The 19,074-nt window shown below is 35.2% G+C and overlaps 1 long non-coding RNA gene across 2 annotated transcripts in view; it reads left to right on the top strand.

The window, feature by feature from the left end:
* LOC143234952 (uncharacterized) overlaps nucleotides 1–18,639 on the top strand; it is a 42,914-nt gene extending 24,275 nt beyond the window's left edge. Inside the window, exon 3 of one of the 2 annotated variants that reach the window (XR_013018872.1) lies at nucleotides 17,940–18,639. This is a non-coding gene — a long non-coding RNA (uncharacterized LOC143234952). Of the gene's footprint in view, nucleotides 1–4,519; nucleotides 4,781–17,939 lie in introns of those variants that run through there. The other variant, XR_013018871.1, reaches the window with a different exon arrangement.
* The last annotated feature ends 435 nt before the right edge of the window (nucleotides 18,640–19,074 follow it).

The following is a 19,074-nucleotide window of genomic DNA, read 5'->3' as shown; positions in this document are numbered from 1 at the left end:
GTTTCTATTCATTATTTCTTTCCTTTCAGGGACCTTTGCTTCTTATTCACTCTTTGTGGCAAGTAGTGCCTGACCAGGTAACCTTCTCTTCAAATCACACTATACAGCCATGTTGGTTTGCACTCTCTTCCATGACTTTGCAATGCTCACCAGAGATGTTGGTTGTTTCACAAGATTGCTTAGAGGTAAATGCCCTCAGAATATCTTTGCTTCATAAACATGGTCATTCTAAACCATATTACCAAAGGACTGCATAGGTAAAGCAGAAGGGGATAGCTGCTCATCCCTACCGCACTTTTACTGAATGAATCTGTATTGTCTGGTTTTCAAAATAGGATTTCATGGTCACCTATTCCACTGTCTCCAGTGATGACATTCCTCCTCAATCTTTACCATGTATTCACCCTCCTTTCTTCTAGTGGAGTGTGGGAGTCTTTACCACTTTCCAGTTCCAAGCTGCTAGCATGGTTTACCACATGAGTTCCACAAATAATGGCTTAAACAGTTCATTCATGGTGCTCTGTTGATATAGATTAAGTTTGACCTTCAGAAGAGTTGAGCTATCACTTTACTGGACGACATGCCTCTTGATATCATTCACACAAGCACAACACCTGTGGCTTGGTGTTGGGTTTAATCCTCGCACAGGTTTCGGATTGTCTGTCTTACTCCCTTGATTTTCTCCATATGCATTGTGGGTCACAGTAGTAGCATGTGGGACTGTTCCAGTTCTATCCTTATTTATAATTTGTTCTCACTTATTATAGGGATGTTACTACTGTTTGGAAGGTCTGTTTAATGCTTGGGGAAATTGATTGCATGCAATATCCATCCTATTGATACCAGATATCAAGCTCCTGGATCGACAGTTCAAAGATAATCTTTGTGTTATACTCAGGAATTGGAGTTGTTCTCAACTCTTCCAGTTCTTGGGTTTTAGGTAAGACAGTATGATCCTCATCTTACCCTCAACAAATGTTGGAACCGTGCTAGGAGGTTTTGGATGTAGTTGACTTACAGTGTGCAGTTTGCCATGCCCTAGTCACTCTACATCAAAGAGTGCATCCATGTTTACCCACGTTTTTCATTGTGGAATTGAGTTACAATATCTTTTCTCTTATTCAGATGTGCTTCTCTCATTTTGTTCCTTGATATCTTACACATTCACGTGGGTGATGGGTGTACCTGACTCAAAAGTGATGCATTTTCCCTCCTCAGATTTTCAGATCTGATTCTCTCATCTATGGAGGTATCCTTCAGATGCTTTTGGGGGTAACATCTGTTCTTCCCTCATGCTGATCCATACTCAACAGTTGCCATCCATTCTACAAAGTTTCATCAGATATGTTTAATACTGTATTAGCAATAAATACAAATAGTTATATGACACTCACTGTTGATGCTTGAAGAAAAGGTGAAACATGTAACACGAGGAAAGTGATGCAAACGAAAGTAAAGTAAGGAATAAAAGGTCACATGGATATTCTTGGTTAGTTTATTTGTTTGTTTTTGAATTTCGCACAAAGCTACTCGAGGGCTATCTGTGCTAGCCGTCCCTAATTTAGCAGTGTAAGACTAGAGGGAAGGAAGCTAGTCATCACCGCCAACTCTTGGGCTACTCTTTTACCAACGAATAGTGGGATTGACCGTCACATTATAACGCCCCCACGGCTGGGAGGGCGAGCATGTTTGGCGCGACGGGGATGCAAACCCGCGACCCTCAGATTACGAGTCGCACGCCTTAACACGCTTGGTCATGCTGGGGGCCTCTTGGTTAGAATGTAGATAACCAGAGAGAGTGACTAATACAGATGGAACATATCAAAACATCAAGAACAGATGGGGTAGAAACTCTGTTGTTTTTGTTAAAAATGAAGGTATGAGACAAGGCTGCAGGTACAAAGACCCATGGTTAAAAACCAGGGGAGAAACTTTGCCACCTGAGACACAGAGGTTTGTTCTATGGGAAATCTGCGATCATAAATTAATTGCAGAAAACATTTCATTTATACCAATAAAGGCCCACTGAAGAAGAGCAAATGGAACAAGCTAAAAGAAAGTTACTTGTAGTTGTAAGCCCGATATCTCTCTCAGGAATTGAACAAGAGACAAACGTGAAGATAAATAATGTGAATGTTCAGATGGAACAAAGTAGATGAAGAAGTACAGAAGATACAGGAAGAGGCAGCGGAAGTAAAAGTTCGAGATGAAGAAGTTATGGAAACCATGGTTGAGCTGGCCATTAAGAAGCAAACAAAAGAACCTAACACTGAATGGTAGAGATAAGGAAAATCATCCAAGAAATTAAGAGGATGGAGTAATGAACATACAGAATTCTGTGGGACCAATCCCAGCTAAGTGCAAAAACAGCTCGAAATAGAAGAGTAGGTATCAGATAACAAGTAGAGGTAATGGGAGGTTAAGAGATGTGGCAAAAGGATCCATGCAGTGAGAATCCCATAGACGAGAAAGCCACTGGAAAATAAGACAATCGAGGAACAATTTCAATGCATAGAATGTATCAGGATGAGAAGAACAAACTACGATTCAAGCGAGAGCACTGGAACATGACATGCAATGATATGAATATTGTGCAAGAGAGCAAAAAAAGCTAATCTAGTATATGAAAAGAGAGGAAGTACGAACAGTTTCCACCCACAGGAGCAATGCTCCAAAAAAGGGACAAGGGAAGAAAAGGAACAGAGTGTAAAACCCTTTTAATAATGGAAAGGAGAACAAACAAAAAATGTCTGAAAATATGTAGAGATTAACCAGATACTACAATAGAAGTATATAATGCATTCCATAAAAGGTCAGGGAGAACTGATAACTTTAGGTGATTGGAAAAAGGGTTCAACTATTAGATGAGGAAGGTGCACAACACTGAAAACAGATATAAATTACTGGTACAAAGGATAAATTGTAAAGAAACAAAATTACAGTGAAAATTATAAAGTAGAGATTAAACGACATTAACTGTAAAAAGTGTAAACTGCAGGGTGTTCGGAAAGTCACAGTGCACTTATATATTTATTAACAGACAAAACTGCACAGTGACTTTCCGAACACCCTGTATAAGGAAAACAAAATGAAATAGTAAACACAGTGAAAAATGGGAAGAAAATGGTGTAAGAAATGCATTGTATGTAAGGTTGAGTTGAAGAAAACATTTGAAAATGTGGTAGATATGAACCTATCCATAAAACATTAGGAAGTCAATAAAATAATTACTGGTAAGAAGGATTAGTTATGAACTAAATGAATTAATAGTAAAAAGGATAAAGCAGAAACTGAATGAAAGGAATGGTAATAATTATAAATAGAGATGAAAGATAGTGTAAAAAGATAAACTATAAAGAAAAACAAAATGAATTAGTCAATATATCAAAATGGAAATAAAAAATGTAGGGAATGCATCCTGTGTGATATAATGATAAAGAAACACTGGAAACTAAGTAGATACTAAACTGTCAATAAAACCACAAATAAACCAACAAATAATAAAGTAATGAAGCTGAATCAAAGTAGATAGTGAACAGAAATAACAATGAAATCTAAACTAGGACAACTGTGAAATTGATAAGATTAAGAACGAAAACTAATTTAGCCTAATCAAATAGTAATGAACAAGGAATTACCTGGGAATGAAAAAACAGGAAACTAAACAATCAATAGGCACAATATTGGGAGAAATCCTTGTGAGTCCTGATTCATGGGTTACACATCTAGTCTTTGTAGTTGTATACATTGAAAATGTTTGCTCACATTGTTGTTGGAAAACGCATCGAAATTTTCAAAGCTTTGTTACTTATTTCAGGATATTCCTTGGCCATTCGAATCCAAAATTGTGTAATTTCTTTCTGCTGAAATTTTGTTTTTATGGTGTAATCAGTTCAAATTTCTATAAGCTGTTCTTTCTTTTTCAAAGGCAAATTGTTGGTACTTACAGAGTCAACAAAGGGATTTTGAATCCACAGTAATTTTTCTAAATGAGGAGGGAAGTACTCCCGAATAGTACACAAATCAGATATGTACTGCAAGACTGAAACTTTCTCATCTTCGGTTAAGAAAATTTCATTCATAAGTCCAAAACCACTGAGATTTTTGAAGCAATCAATTTCTTCCATAAGTATACATTCACCACAAAATTTTAGCTTGCGTTGAAGCACTTTCATCTTATTCTGAGAATTCACTTCGTTTAAATAGGCAAATACATCCGAAAGGTAAGTCATTTTCTGTATCCAGCATTTGTCCCTTAATTCGTATGCACGTTCAAAATGGCATTCAAATAAAAAGAAACCTATATCCTCACGCAGTTCATAGAACCGAGCAAGCACGTTTCCCCGAGAAAGCCATCAGACTTCAGTATGAAGCAGCAAATTTTTATGCAAACTCCCCATGTCTTCACAGAGTGAACTGAAGATTCTAGCATTGAGTGATCTTGATTTTATAAAATTAACTAATTTTATGACATCACTCAACACACCTTTTAAGTCTTCTGGTATTCGTTTCATTTCAGGTGCATTGAAATGAGAACAGCAGTGGATATTCTCGATGTCCGGGTTTTACTTTTTTATGCGTGTCACTGCACCTGAAAACTTTCCAGTCATAGCTGCAGCCCCATCACAACAACTACTTGAGCGAAGCTACCATTGGATTTCATGTGCTTCCATAAATAAATAAATCACTTTAAATATTTCTTCGGCTCTTATTTGAGTCGGTAAAGGTTTGCAAATTAGCATGTCTTCTTCAAAACTAGCTTTGTGAATATAGCAAACAAACACAAGCAACATCGCATAACCTGCAACATCTGTTGATTCTTCCATCCGAAGCAAAAAAATTGGACTCGCTTTTACTCGCCTTATTAACTCCGTTAAGTAATTTGTTGACATATCCTTGATTCTTCGAGAAACCGAGTTATCAGAAAGGGGCATGCAGAGGTAATGTTTTAAAGAAATTTATCGTCAATCGTGCATTCCACCAAATCTTTTGCACATGGTTTTATCAAATATTCTGCAATTGTATGAGCATCACCCGCTTTAGCAGTACGGTAACTAACACTATATGAAGCAATAAGACAAAATTTGTTGTCCTGATGAGCAAACAATGTAGGTTTCCTTGCATTTAATTGCAAACACTTTATTTTGAAATACTCGGAAGTAGAATTTTTAACTGGGAGTGTTTGGTTTCTAAATGCCGTTTTAACTTTGCTAGATGGAAACTACTGTTGCTTAACACTGTTTCACATTCAACACACAACCACTAGGTCCATGTAAAACCATATTCAATGAAACTTTCATCATACGTTTTTCCTTTCTTGTTTTAGTACTTCTTGCATCATTCCGTGTTGAAGTGCTTTGAATACTACGATAACGCCGATGAATTCGTATTAGGCATAGGACGAGGAAGATTTTTACTTGTATCAGATTTATTACTGATATTCAATCACTTATCCATTATAAGGGTAACAATTAATAATTAATTATTTTTCACGGACACAAAATAGCTTCTTAATGAAAACTTTTTCAAGCACTTGAATTTTATCATCATACAATGGCATGCTGACCTAAGATCAGTGTTTGTCATAACAGTCAGATTTGTGGAAAGAAGGCTAGGCCGCTAAAATAATATATTTTTCTAAAAAAAAAAGGTAACCTCTTACTTTTACAATTTTTTTGTTTCTTAACAGAAATTTTTACGTCAAGCAACAAAATATTAAGCCAGACTTGACATGCGTCTAAATCTCGAACGAAATGAAACAGAATGAAGCATGACGTCATAGAGCTCACTGGTACCAAGTTTGTCTAATCACACTACAACAAATCTAACTTAACCTAACAACTACCAGTTATAATTGTCACACATATAACTACACTTCATATAAATATATTATGAAATTAAAACAATTGATACTGCATCTAATTGCATCAAAATGTTTCAAATTTGGACAAGTTTTAGCTACGACGTTTGTTTTTTTATTTCGCGCAAAGCTACACGAGGGCTATCTGCGCTAGCCGTTCTTAATTTAGCAGTGTAAGACTAGAGGGAAGGCAGCTAGTCATCACCACCCACCGCCAAACTCTTGGGCTACTCTTTTACTAAAAGAACTAGCATGTTTGGTGCGACCGAGATTCGAACCTGTGACCCTCAGATTACGAGTCAAACGCCTTAACCCACCTGGCCATGCTGGGTCACTATGACGTCATGTTTAATTTTGTTTCATTTCTTTCTCGAATTAGTCGCTAATCCAGATCTGACTTTCAAAAGACAGTTGGAATCACTATCCAGGGTTGACCGATGTTTCATACGAAAATTACCAGGCTATTTTGCATCTCCAATAACGCATGCGATCTTGAGATGATGCCATATCTACAAGCAACCAGTAGTGCTACTGTCGAAGTTCATTGATATTGTATTAACACTTTCACCGCGAGAACTTCCCCTAAGCTAAATAAAATCGTCTGGCGTTAGGCAGAATAAAATATTTAAAAACCCAGTACGCGATAAACGTATTATATTAATGATATTTTTTACTTTTTTTTTTGAACAGTGTATTTTCATTCAATTTTATAGTTTTAGGAAAAATTATTGACATTCTAAAATTTCCTCGCAGAATCCCAGATTACTATGGCAGAGCCCAAGGGCTCAGAGGAGAATAGTTTGAAAAACCATGTCCTAGAGGATAAACACAGATAAAACCCATGCTGGGTTGTCCGCATTCTATAAGAAATCATACTGATTCAATACTTTTATATGGCATGCCAACACCTCTTCAGAGTTTTTAAAGTTAATCAACCATTTCAGTGATGCATGTTCCATTTGAACAGTGAACATTTGACTACAGAAAAATGTTTTAGAAAAAAGTACAACTGCAAATGGTTCCTTGTTCATCCTACAGAAGTCTTGAGACGACTAGTGTGTGATTTCTTATTCTACTCCATCATACAACTGCAATAAAGATGCTCTAATCCTAATATCACAGAAAATAGTGACTAGAAGGACCTCAAAATTTTGTCATGGATATGCCAATACCGCGGCTGGACTGTATAACTTTAGAACAAGGTACTGTGCGGTCTATCCTGAAGTCCAGGCATTCCAGACAGTTATCTGCCTCAAACTCTTCAGAGAATGATCCAAAATGAATTCTTCATGGTACTCTTAAACATCAGCAGAGTGACATATTTTACTTTGCTCATGGGAAACAGTGATTGTGGTCAAAAACTGTCCTTCACAACTTCATGACCACTGCCTGAACTAGATATCCCACCATCATAGGTCCTCTCTGGAACACTAGTGTAATTACTTGTAGTGAGCCTCAGCTTTATGCTGGCAAAGTTATGAAGTGCACTCAGCAGCTCATTCATTGGTTCTGTACTATACATAGGTCTTCCATAGTCTATGGTTGTATATTTCCTTGTTCAGAAAGGTTCTCCACTCTCTCATAGTCCATTTACTTTGTCATTCAGTGTCCATCATTTCATCTATTGGTAAGATAGATCTTATTGGCAGATGTTCACTAACAGCATAACCAGTTTTTCTCCAATTTTCTCATGTACCTTTGACCAGAGTTAGGGTTAAATTACTTGGCTTTTGTGAAAAGTCTAGGAGATCTATACACACCTTCGCACTTAGTATTAAGCTAATCAGTTGCCACATTACTACAACGATCCTCATTTGTTCATGACAGGTTGTTAAAATAATTTCTAGGCCAATGAATCAACCTGTATCTCATTGGCTACTCAACAAACATACATCACCAAAGTAACAAAACAAATGTTCACACTCATATAGTTAGTGATTTGTTACTGAAACACTCTTTAACATGTTGTTGATGTAACAATTGTTCCAAGCTATTAGATTCCATTACTTTTAAAGTTTCCTCAGTTGACTGCTACAATTACACAAAACAATAACTTTTCAAAAGATGTTTTTTTTATTTTATAACAAAGTCAAATTGGGCTACGTGCTGTGTCCGCCGTGAATAATGGTACCCTGCATTTTAGCACATGAGTCCGAAAACTTATCACTGTCTTTTCAAAAGAACTGGAAACCATGAAGGGTCAACTTTTCAACATGTGGTCCAGCCTGAAAGTTTTCTTTTACGATAACACGTGTTCACATTTAAAAGATATTTAAATTAGCAGTTATTCTGAACATTTTCATTTGTTGTTAATGGTGCTGTCACTTGTATCAGTTACCACATGGAATGATAATTACAAATAAAACCTTGAACTTTGAAATAAAACTAAAGAGAGAACACAGAGACAAAACAACCTAAATATAAAAAATAATTCATTGTTTTGTGTATGTGTGTGCAACATCTATCATTTAGAGTAAGCTAGTATGGTTACTATAAGTTTTTTGCGTAGTAAAAGGCAATTGTCTACCAATGTACAAAAACTACTTCGTTTTGGAATTTTTGTCCGAGAACAAATATGCGAAAACATCTTGAAATATGATACATTTCCTTTTCTTTATAGACTTTTAGCTTTGACTGTCTCCAAAATATGTAGCAATGGGGCCTAAAATGTCACTCAAAATATCACGAGCCAAGATCCATTACTGTTTAAGTAATGGATAACCCAACATGCTATCTTCAATGGCAAATATTTCATTATTTCATACACATACAGTACTGTGCAAAAGTGTTAGAACAAAGTCAAAAATTAGATTTCAGGCTATGTTCAAAGGATAATTGAAAGTATATTACAGGTGAACATAAAGAATTTCATTAATCTTCATACTTAGTACAACAGAAACTCATTGGATGTGACTGAGTTAAGCAAATAGTTAATATTTTGTGCCACCCTTTTGCATTAATAACTGTAGACAGTCTTTCAAACACTGATGCAACATGTTTAATCAAAGTGTTCTTTGCGACATTACCCACGATGTGTCTAATACACTCATATAAAACTTATTTGGAAGTAACATTTTATTTGTCAAATTTTTGATACACGAAATTCCAGATCTGCTCAAATGGGTTGAGACAGGAGTTTTGTTGGGGTCTTTGTATCACTTGAATGACTCCAGCAACTTCTTTCTTAGCTAAGTAATTTCTGCATACATTGGATGAGTGTTTGTGGTTATTATCTTCATGATAGCAAAGTAATTTATCAATAATATGCAAAACACAAGGTTTATCAATATTTGATATTATTTGTGCTAGTCCACTATTCCATCTCTTTTACAAATATCTCCTGTCACCTCAGCAGAAAAATATCTCTAGACTATCACACTGCCTTCCCCCATTCTTCATAATAGATGCTATACTTTGAGGTAAGTATCTTACAACTTTCTTCCGCCGGATGTACAATCTACGCTTTTAAGCAAATATTTCATACTTGGACTTATTTGTCCGCGACACCCTTTTACAATCATTAACAGCCGAATTTTTTAACTTTTCGCAAATTTCAGTCTCTTGAGAATATTTGGAGATCAAAGTAAAGGTTTTTTTTAAACTGCTTCATGACCAGGTATTCCATTCTCGTTGAGTATTCTTGACACCGTAGCTCTATACACTTTTCTATCATTTTGTACATGGTTGTTTATCTCATGATTGAGGTAGTGGCAGTCTTTCTTTGGGATCGAAAGCTGCATAAACGAAGAAACTTAACATCATTGTCATTGAGTTTAGGTGTTCTGTCTCCTCCTTTCCTATTTTCGAATTTACCTTCTCGATCTCACAAGCTGGGGTGTACTTGACATTATTTGGAGAGAATTTCAAGTCTGCTGTAATTTGTTGGAGAGTCCAACTAACGTCACATAAAGCCAACTCTCCACGTTTTTTGAGCCATAGCACGACAACAGAACTTAATGTATAGTGTTAAACATGTTTTTTATCGAAGCTTTTTTAAGGAGCGCTATTGGACTGATTTATTCAAGCATATACCGGAACCGTATACTAGCTCCTTGCTAGCTTAAGCTTTTTTGGTGGAGCGCTATTACACTGATTTATTCTAGCATATATCGAAACCGTATACTAGCTCCTTGCTAGCTTCTTTCCATATAGTTAAGACACTGCATAGGGTACCATGACAGTTATTTAAGACTCACATTTGATAAGTATGTTCATTCAAGAAGAACACTTATGGTACAACCTTGGTACAAGCATATGGTAGATCGAAAGAATGATAAGTATTCTCACCTTGGCTTATTCAGTTGTCAACAGGAATCGGTGAAGCATTACCATAGTGTTGAAATTCACTTTCTGTAATGGCATGGAAGAATTAGCCCCATAAAATGGGAAGAATGAGAACGAACACTTGTGCACAGTAATTTCAGTTAAGTTTATGACACTCACTTTTTCATATTATTCTCATTTGAATTTGAATTTACTTCTTTTTCTCTCTTTAACTGATAAAAGACTTGGGAAAAAAAATGTTGTTATTTATTTTTGGAGTTTTTTGTGCTGAAGATCAAATTAGAAAAGTCATAAAACAACCATATTCTTTATATAATAACAAAAATGTAATAGTTTTATATTTTCACCAAAAGAGCCTTGAAATTATTTTAAACTAACAATATCATTTCAACAATAGTCACGTGACATTTGTTCGATTTTGCAGACAGAAGTACACAGTTCAAACTTGTTATGATTAGTGTTGACAAATCAGATTATTATCCATTTTATGAATCATATTTTCAAATGATAACTTTTTTTTGCGAAATTGAGATAATCCCAATGGCATGTCTTTTTATCAATGTGAACTGAGGTGGGAGCGTTGAACTTTGACTTTTAAGTAGGCCTGGCATGGCCGAGCGCGTTAAGACGTGCGCTTCGTAATCTGAGGGTCGCGGGTTCGCGCCCGAGTCGCGCCAAACATGCTCGCCCTCCCAGCCGTGGGGGCCTTATAATGTGACGGTCAATCCCACTTTTCATTGGTAAAAGAGTAGCCCAAGAGTTGGCGGTGGGTGGTGATGACTAGCTGCCTTCCCTCTAGTCTTACACTGCTAAATTAGGGACGGCTAGCACAGATAGCCCTCGAGTAGCTTTGTGCGAAATTCCAAAAACAAACAAAAAAACAGACTTTCAAGAAATATTCCAAAACAATAATAAAATCAATGAAATAATTTTCTCATATTTCCAATACTGAAAATTTGTTTACAAAATTCTTTGACTTCCATGATCTATGCAAACTCTGCATGCATGTAATTCTGTATAGAATTAAAAGAAAGGTTACCTCCCTTTTGTTTTTGTGGAGTCTAGCTTACAGGACTGTGTAATGAGTTCTACCTACCAGACATTATGACAAGAGGTTACATACAAAAGCAGTCCTGCATAAGACTACTAACGTTGAATTTAAGTATTTTTCATAGTTGAGTACATTCTATTTACACTAAATGTTTAAGCAAAGACAAAATATATCAATAGACTTTTAACTGAATATAGCGGAATAAAAATATATATGATTTCTAGGTTACAATTCTAACAGTTATAAATATTTGTCTTGTAATTTATTACTGGTGAAAACAATTATGGAGATAACTTGTTATTGATGAATTACGTCATTTGTCAAAAGTCAACACATTTTGATTCGTCAACAGTCAGTAAAGACAACTGGCGATGACCGAAGAAGGTCAAAACATTGTTCGCTTCTCTACATAAAAAATTTTCTCAGCCTGGACAGGCCGTTTTTGCATATATATTTTTCTCTATAAGTTGGTTTTCTCGTTATCACTGAACTATGAAATTTCTTTATCAAGTGTGCACCATCAGTAGAATGTGCTGACTTTATTACTCTGTACATGACGAATATAATTCCACGGTATATCTATAATAATAAAAGGGTGTGTCTATTAGTCTGTGTATGTGTGATAACCAAAACCCCAAGAGGAAAGAACAAAAAAACCTAAAATTTTGTAAACGTACTAAGTAGACCCTGAGGTTATGCACCTGGGTATTATTACTTATTGTATCCACGTGCGTGCGTACATACGTACCTTTTCAATGAAGCAATCTAGCAAAAATCCACATAAAAAAGCAGTGGTCCCTTATATTACTAAATGCTGAGTGGATCCTGAGAGCATACACTTGGGTATTATTACTTACCTTATCCATGTGCATGCATATCTTTTTCATGAAGCAAACTAGAAAAAACCCACATAAAATGATTTATGTTTATATGAAATAAATGTATTTAAGATATTTTTTACTGTTCTTCTATGCTAAAATAGGTTTAGTTTGTTTTGGAATTTCGCACAAAGCTACTCGAGGGCTATCTGTGCTAGCCGTCCCTAATTTAGCAGTGTAAGACTAGAGGGAAGGCAGCTAGTCATCACCACTCACCGCCAACTCTTGGGCTACTCTTTTACCAACGAATAGTGGGATTGACCGTCACATTATAACGCCCTCACGGCTGGGAGAGCGAGCATGTTTGGCGCGACGCGGATGCGAACCCGCGACCCTCTGATGACGAGTCGCACGCCTTAACACGCTTGGCCATGCCGGGCCCTAAAATAGGTTTAGAATACACAAACTAATATAGTCATCTAAAATATATCAACCTAATAACCCAAGCAAAGCTGAATATTTTCGCTAGTGTGTGAGTGTATATATTGTCAAAATTGGCAAACAGCTTATCAAAAAGTGAATAAAAATTATTTTAAAGTCATTGAATTTAACTTTATTTTTACCAAATGTTATTTCTCTTTTATATTAGTTCAGTTACTACTGAAATCGATAAATCATGCTATATGCTAAAGAAATATTTTCTTTTTAGTTTCTATTCACATAGTGAGCACAGCACAGATAGGCCATTCTGTAGCTTTGCACTTCATATAAGTAAACAAACGAATAATTTATTTCATTATGTATACAAAATTTATGAACACTTATGTTGAATTTTATGTTATATTGTACATATTTTATCCTAGCAAACAATATAAACTGTCGTTACACCACAGTGATAATAAACTGAAGCATGGAACAGTGGTAAGTCTATAGATTTACAATGCTAAAATGAAGGGGTTCGATTCCCCTCAGTGAATACAGCAGATAGCCCGATGTGACTTTGCTTTAAGAAAACACACACTCTGAAGATTATTTATTACATTGACGGACAAAGTGGCTATAATTAATGAAGTTTATGTTACATGCACAGATTAATTTCATATAAGATATTTAATTGGCGAATCTAATAAAATAAAAAAAACAAACCAATAACAACTTTCAAGTTCTTTATAAATCAGAAACTAAAGGTAATCTTTTCCAACTTCACCTGTTCTTTTTCTACCATATCTGCTTTCCGAAGGATTTTTATGGCATAAACATGACCAGTATCCTTTTTTGAACAAGACGAACTTCTCCAAAAGCGCCTCGTCCGATCATTTTCAGTGGTTCAAAATCCTCCACCACCAATCACGATCGTTTCAATCTCAAAAATTCTGTTTCTGTTATGGCATGTTGATTCATTTTTCTTGTTTCTTTATTAATGAAATTTCCTTATAATTTAAGTCTGAACATGAGAGTGAATAATTAACACCTGCCACACGGTCCAGCCCAGAATCTTGATTTTGATTTTAAAAAATAAAAATAAATTATTCCGGAAAGGTTACGATTGTTTTGATCAGACAAAAAGATGAATTTTGGCACTATTTTAGAAGTCTAAGTCTCTGGACCAGACCCATTACCTGACCTGAAACCATGAGAGCCAAAAATAGAGAGGTTAACTTATAAATGTGACGCAAGATGATTTAGCAATGAAACATGGTTGAAATGTTCCACATATGGTTGTAAATGCGATAACTTAAGTAAATGTAGCAATTAAGTTAACATATGGGTCCAGGTCAGAAAAGAGAAGAACTGATACGAAGATATCCCAATCATTAGTTTTAATACTTTGTGAAAGTAACGACATAGTGAAACCCATAAATGCATTGTTAAAGTTGAAGCAGATGTTTCTAGTAATTTTCAACTTAAAAATACCACTTCTGCAACTAATAATAAATATAAGAAAGATGGTGTAATGCCCAGTATGGTTGCAACGCAGTATTATCCATACAGACTTCACCATGACAAATTTCATTAATATTTATAGTGTGTTTTTAGTTTTCAAAGTTGTTCCGAGCTTCATTCATCGATATAGTCCTAAATCAGTATTTTTCATAATTACCCCTTTGATAACCACCCTAGGATCAGTACTTAAAGATGCTGGGCTGACTCTTGTGACAGACGTTAAAAATAGAACTTAACTCGTAAGGTTGAGTGAGCAAAAACTAAAACCTCCTATCAATGTGATAAAGTACTTGTACATATATAAGAGATGTTTACAAGAACAAGAAACGTGGAAGTTTCCAAATGACAGGCAGAGATATTCAGGAACTGTTTAGAAACACCTTGGAAGATATGTTATAGAAATCTGAGTACAATGTTATGTTTGTAGCTGCTTCCAAAGTGTTCCTATTTGCTCTTCCCACTGCTGACTATAGTAATGCTTCGACCTTCCCTACCGAACAGCAAATGAAATCGTTGGAATCTCAAATAAAAGCTAAACAAAAAAGTGATATCAGAATAACAAAATGTTGGAATTATTGAATTAATGATACTAAGAATGTGACTTTATTGATATATACTGAATTTATTTATTACCAATGGGCAAACTAGTACGGGCTAGTTTGTAGACATGAGGATGCCATTTTCAACTTTAAAAATTATCAATTAACAAAAGAAAATTTGTCTCGAAGTTGCCTCATAAAAATACGTTCAAAACCACCCTCTTTGGGAGTTTTCAAATTAAACTTAGTGTTAATATTCAACAGATCGTAGTACAAAGATACCCCTTGACTCTTCAGAAACGTGTTACAGCGTTTCAAGATTATGGGAAATAGGGAATTATTGGATTAATATGTCGGACAGTCGTCTTTAAATAAAACATAAAAAGAATGAAGCTAGTTTTATTGACTGATGCAAACGATAAAACTTCTTTGTGAAAGAAATGGGTGAAATTATAGGGAGATCATTTGATGTATATTGAGAAAAGTAATATTTCAGAACCGTCGAGAAAAGTTGTGATTATGGAATCACACGAGGAAATAAGTTATTACAAGAATTACTCTGTCAGTTAATACACACTGCTCGAGTTGAGTAATGGTAGACTTTTAGCGATATGAAAGCCTGAAACACAAATATGGTATCAATTAGCAGTCCTAAGAATCTAGGGCGGGTGTAGCAAGCTGCTGGAGAATTAAAACTTGCTCCAGAAAATCAAGCAGAACTTTGAATTGGAAGAAGGCCCAAAAAATATCAAGCATGAGATAAAGTATTGAGCAAGCAGTTGTAAATAGAGGAAAAACATTGGAAAAGATAGAAAAAACAATAATTACATCTGGAAAGGAATGTGTAACAAAGTTTTGAGAAGTAAAGCATTTAGCCTAACATGAGGAAGAAGAAGAATCTTAAACGATCATGATGAAAATCTTGAAGAAAGAGAAAAAGGGGGAAAATACAACGAACCTTTTGAACACGATAGTGTTATGTGGTTTCTTCTTCCTCTTCTTTTTTTTTACAGTTTTGATAAAACGGACTCAGGTAATATAATGCAACTATTTCTAATGTTAAAGAGTAAACAGTTTCATGCTATTCCCTTGACTTAATGTTTCACTTTAGGTACTTATGTGGTTCAAATATGCACATTTATTTGCACACGTGAATCAGGGCACACTCGTGGTATTTATCACAAAAAGGCTTGTTACAAGCTACATTCTCTTTTATGCACGTTATATGTCTGAGTTCACAAACACACTTTACCACATGAACTCTGAAACTATGCTGGTCCTAATACATTTATAATGTTTAGCATAACTTTCCTTGATTAACAACAAATGCTGATTAACTTATAGATACACTAACCCTTAATGAATAACTTTGCTCAATAAATCTCCACTTGATCATTTGCTATATGTATTTATAATGAATCATCACTTCTACCAATAAGGGAAGCATCTAAATTCTATGGCTACCTTCTTTATCTTAATGTCATGCAACTACTAGCTAACATCTAAATTAAATTTTTTATAAGGTAGCTTATAACACCATCATTTGTTGAACTGTGAAGTTCTTTGAACAATAGTAGTACAAAAATAAAACAGTACATTAATTTATTCATTCATCAAAATGTTTTGGTGTTTTTCTTTCCTAATTATTATGGAATGCAAATATATGGCCTCTTTTTCTCTTGTTGCTTTCTGTCCTGTCACAGTTTAGGGGTTTCTCCTTGGACAAATAGTTGATCCTTTTGGTGTAGTCTTAACAGGAATTCCAGGCTTTTCAAGAACCTAACTTTCTGCTGACAAATTATTGAATTGCCCATTTTCTCAATGATGGACCTCCAAAGTGAATAACTTTATGCTTGTGTTATCTGTCCCTCTGGAATATTTTAATCACATCACATTATAAAACATTTTCATTTTACCACTAGCTAATTTAAGACTTTCAACATTTAATTCATGTATGATATCAATGGTAAGCCTTAGTCTCTGCATATCTGGGGTTAAACTCTGCCAAGTGACTATTTCCTGAATACCAGTTCAGAAGGTCCAGTGCATTTTAAGTTCTTTCTTAAACATCAGTTATAATTGTGTGTTGCATGTAGCTTCATGTATGACTATTTAATAACTTGTAATCAGCAGTGAAAAGATATTGATCCTATTTTTTGTGATCCTATTTTTTTAGTTTTATTGAATTTTGCACAAAGCTGCAAGAGGGCTATCTCCACTAATTGTCTCAGTTAAGCAATGACAGACTAGTAGGAAAACAGCTGGTCAATACTGTCCACCACCAACTCTTGGACTACTCTTTTACCAATGAATAGTGGGATTCAACATCACATTTTAACATCAAAATGAAAGAGTAAGCATGTTTGGAGTAATGGTTATTTGAACCCATGACCCTTAGATTGCAAGTTGAGTGCCCTAACTACCAGGCCATGCCAGACCATTTTCTGACATTGATCAAAATAAATGGCTAGCTAATTTAATGATGTACATTTGTATATCTTTGCCATGCCTTCCAAAAAATGAATGAATGCTGCTGTTTCATTTCAAGGATCTGACACAATTCCAGAAAAAGGCTGATTGAAAATTCTGCCCTTGATAAGAGTGGTGTTCCCTAGGTACATCCAGTCTTCAGTAAATTCACTGAAGAGTTATCTTGCTATACTTTGTACTTCCTGGCAGGTAAAGCATATGCTTTTCCCATTTTGGTTAAATAGTCCATCACAATATGATATATTTATTCCTACAGGTATTCTGTGGTAGATGACCAAACACACCAACAGCAGCTCTTTCAAGATGTATTTCAACAAAATACTGTTGTAGCTTGTATCGTTGTTCATTGTTAAACATAAAGCTGCACAAAGTGTCATTTGTGATGTGCTCATCATGAGTATCAAAATCCAGTTTTTAACATTATTAGCCTTCAGACTTACAGCTGCACCACTGGGGGCTGATATAGCTGACCATGCTGTTTCTTTCATAGATGTTAACTCACATTATATTTGACATAATTTTCACCTATATTCTACAAACCTCTAACACTTAAGCATTCTTCTAGCATCGTCTTAATATTTAAATATAGAACCATTGGAAGGTTTTCAAGATAATTGAATACTGAAGGATATAGAGACTATGGAAGTACCAACTGTAATTGTTATTCTTCCAATTTCTAACATAAGTTTTTTTTTTGGTATAATTAATCTCACTGTGTCCACGATATCTTTGTTTTTGGACTGTACAGAACAACTGTTTGCCATAAGAGTACTTCTAGATCATTCTTTATCCATTGAATGGTTTCAAATTGACATCTTTTTCCTGGGCATCTTTCAGTTTTGTGTTGGATCACATTAGTTTTTCATCATCATTTGTGAGTGTCACATCTTGGAATACATTATTTTGTACTTCAGGCTTGTCTTATTTACTACCTCATGCTTCTCTCTTTTCAGTGTTTACATCTTCATCAGCACATGGTTTTGGTATAAAACATCATTACTTCTATTATTCAGTCTCAGATGTACTCCTGAAGTTTATGAATCCAGCTTGCTATCTGATCTTCTGGGTTTCAAAAATTCACCAGTCACTTCAATGCTATATGTATTTGTGTCAGCAACAATTTCTCCAAGGGCAGGGCAAAGTCAAAATCAATGGACAGTGGAGCTGACTTCAAAGACTTGTCGTCATAATCAAGAGGATATGCAAGCTCCAACAATCAGATTTGATGGGTTTAATATTTGTAAAATTAGTTTAAGCTGTACTGCAGGCTTGTAGCTATATATACTCCATAATAGTAAATTCTGGTTGACCCCAAACATATTGTCTCATAGGATGTCTGCAAGACTGTGTCCATCTCTTTGATAGCCTGTTAACAGTATTTTCAGCAGTTAGCAATAGGTTGACTACAATTACATTGTGTCAGAGCCTAAGGGATGTTGGCAAGACTGTGGTGGTCTCTTTGATGATTTGAATGAGAATTGCCCTGTCCAGTATCCGAGAAGCCACCATGGTGGTGATTTTTTTCAACATTTAGCTACAGGTATCAAGAGGTCTTAAGTAAAGCTGCTGACAAACATTATGACTTTTATTGGAATTAAAAATTAAGTGTAATAAGCAGTGTAAAACTGTAAAGTGAATAAAAACTTATGATTTTATACACATGCTGAGTGAATACAGAATTATGTTTTTCATTTTTCGGGGGGAGAGTCACTACATGATCTGTCTGGAGTTTAAATATATGTTCACATAAATAATATAAGCTTGAACAACACTAATAGCTCTTTCCAAAGAGTGAAATGCCTTTCTTCTGCTGCATTATTAGTTTCTGTGTTGTAAGAACACTGCTACCACTGCAGCTGTTTCTAAAACGAGTGGATCTGTAAGATTTGTGAATTCTAGTTCAGCAGTAATGGTTAATTATTTCTTTTGTTTATTGAATGCTTGTTCCCAGTTCACTGTTCAACTAAACTTATTTCATTTACGAAATTTCGACTTTGATTTACTTCACTAAATAGTAACCTTATTTCAATTTTCAGGTCATTTCTATAAACTATGAACATGGCTTTAAAAAAGTACAATTAATTCTTG

This window comes from Tachypleus tridentatus, chromosome 12, assembly GCF_004210375.1.
Source record: "Tachypleus tridentatus isolate NWPU-2018 chromosome 12, ASM421037v1, whole genome shotgun sequence".
Taxonomy (NCBI): domain Eukaryota; kingdom Metazoa; phylum Arthropoda; class Merostomata; order Xiphosura; family Limulidae; genus Tachypleus; species Tachypleus tridentatus.
This window is presented reverse-complemented; position numbering and strand designations above follow the sequence as displayed.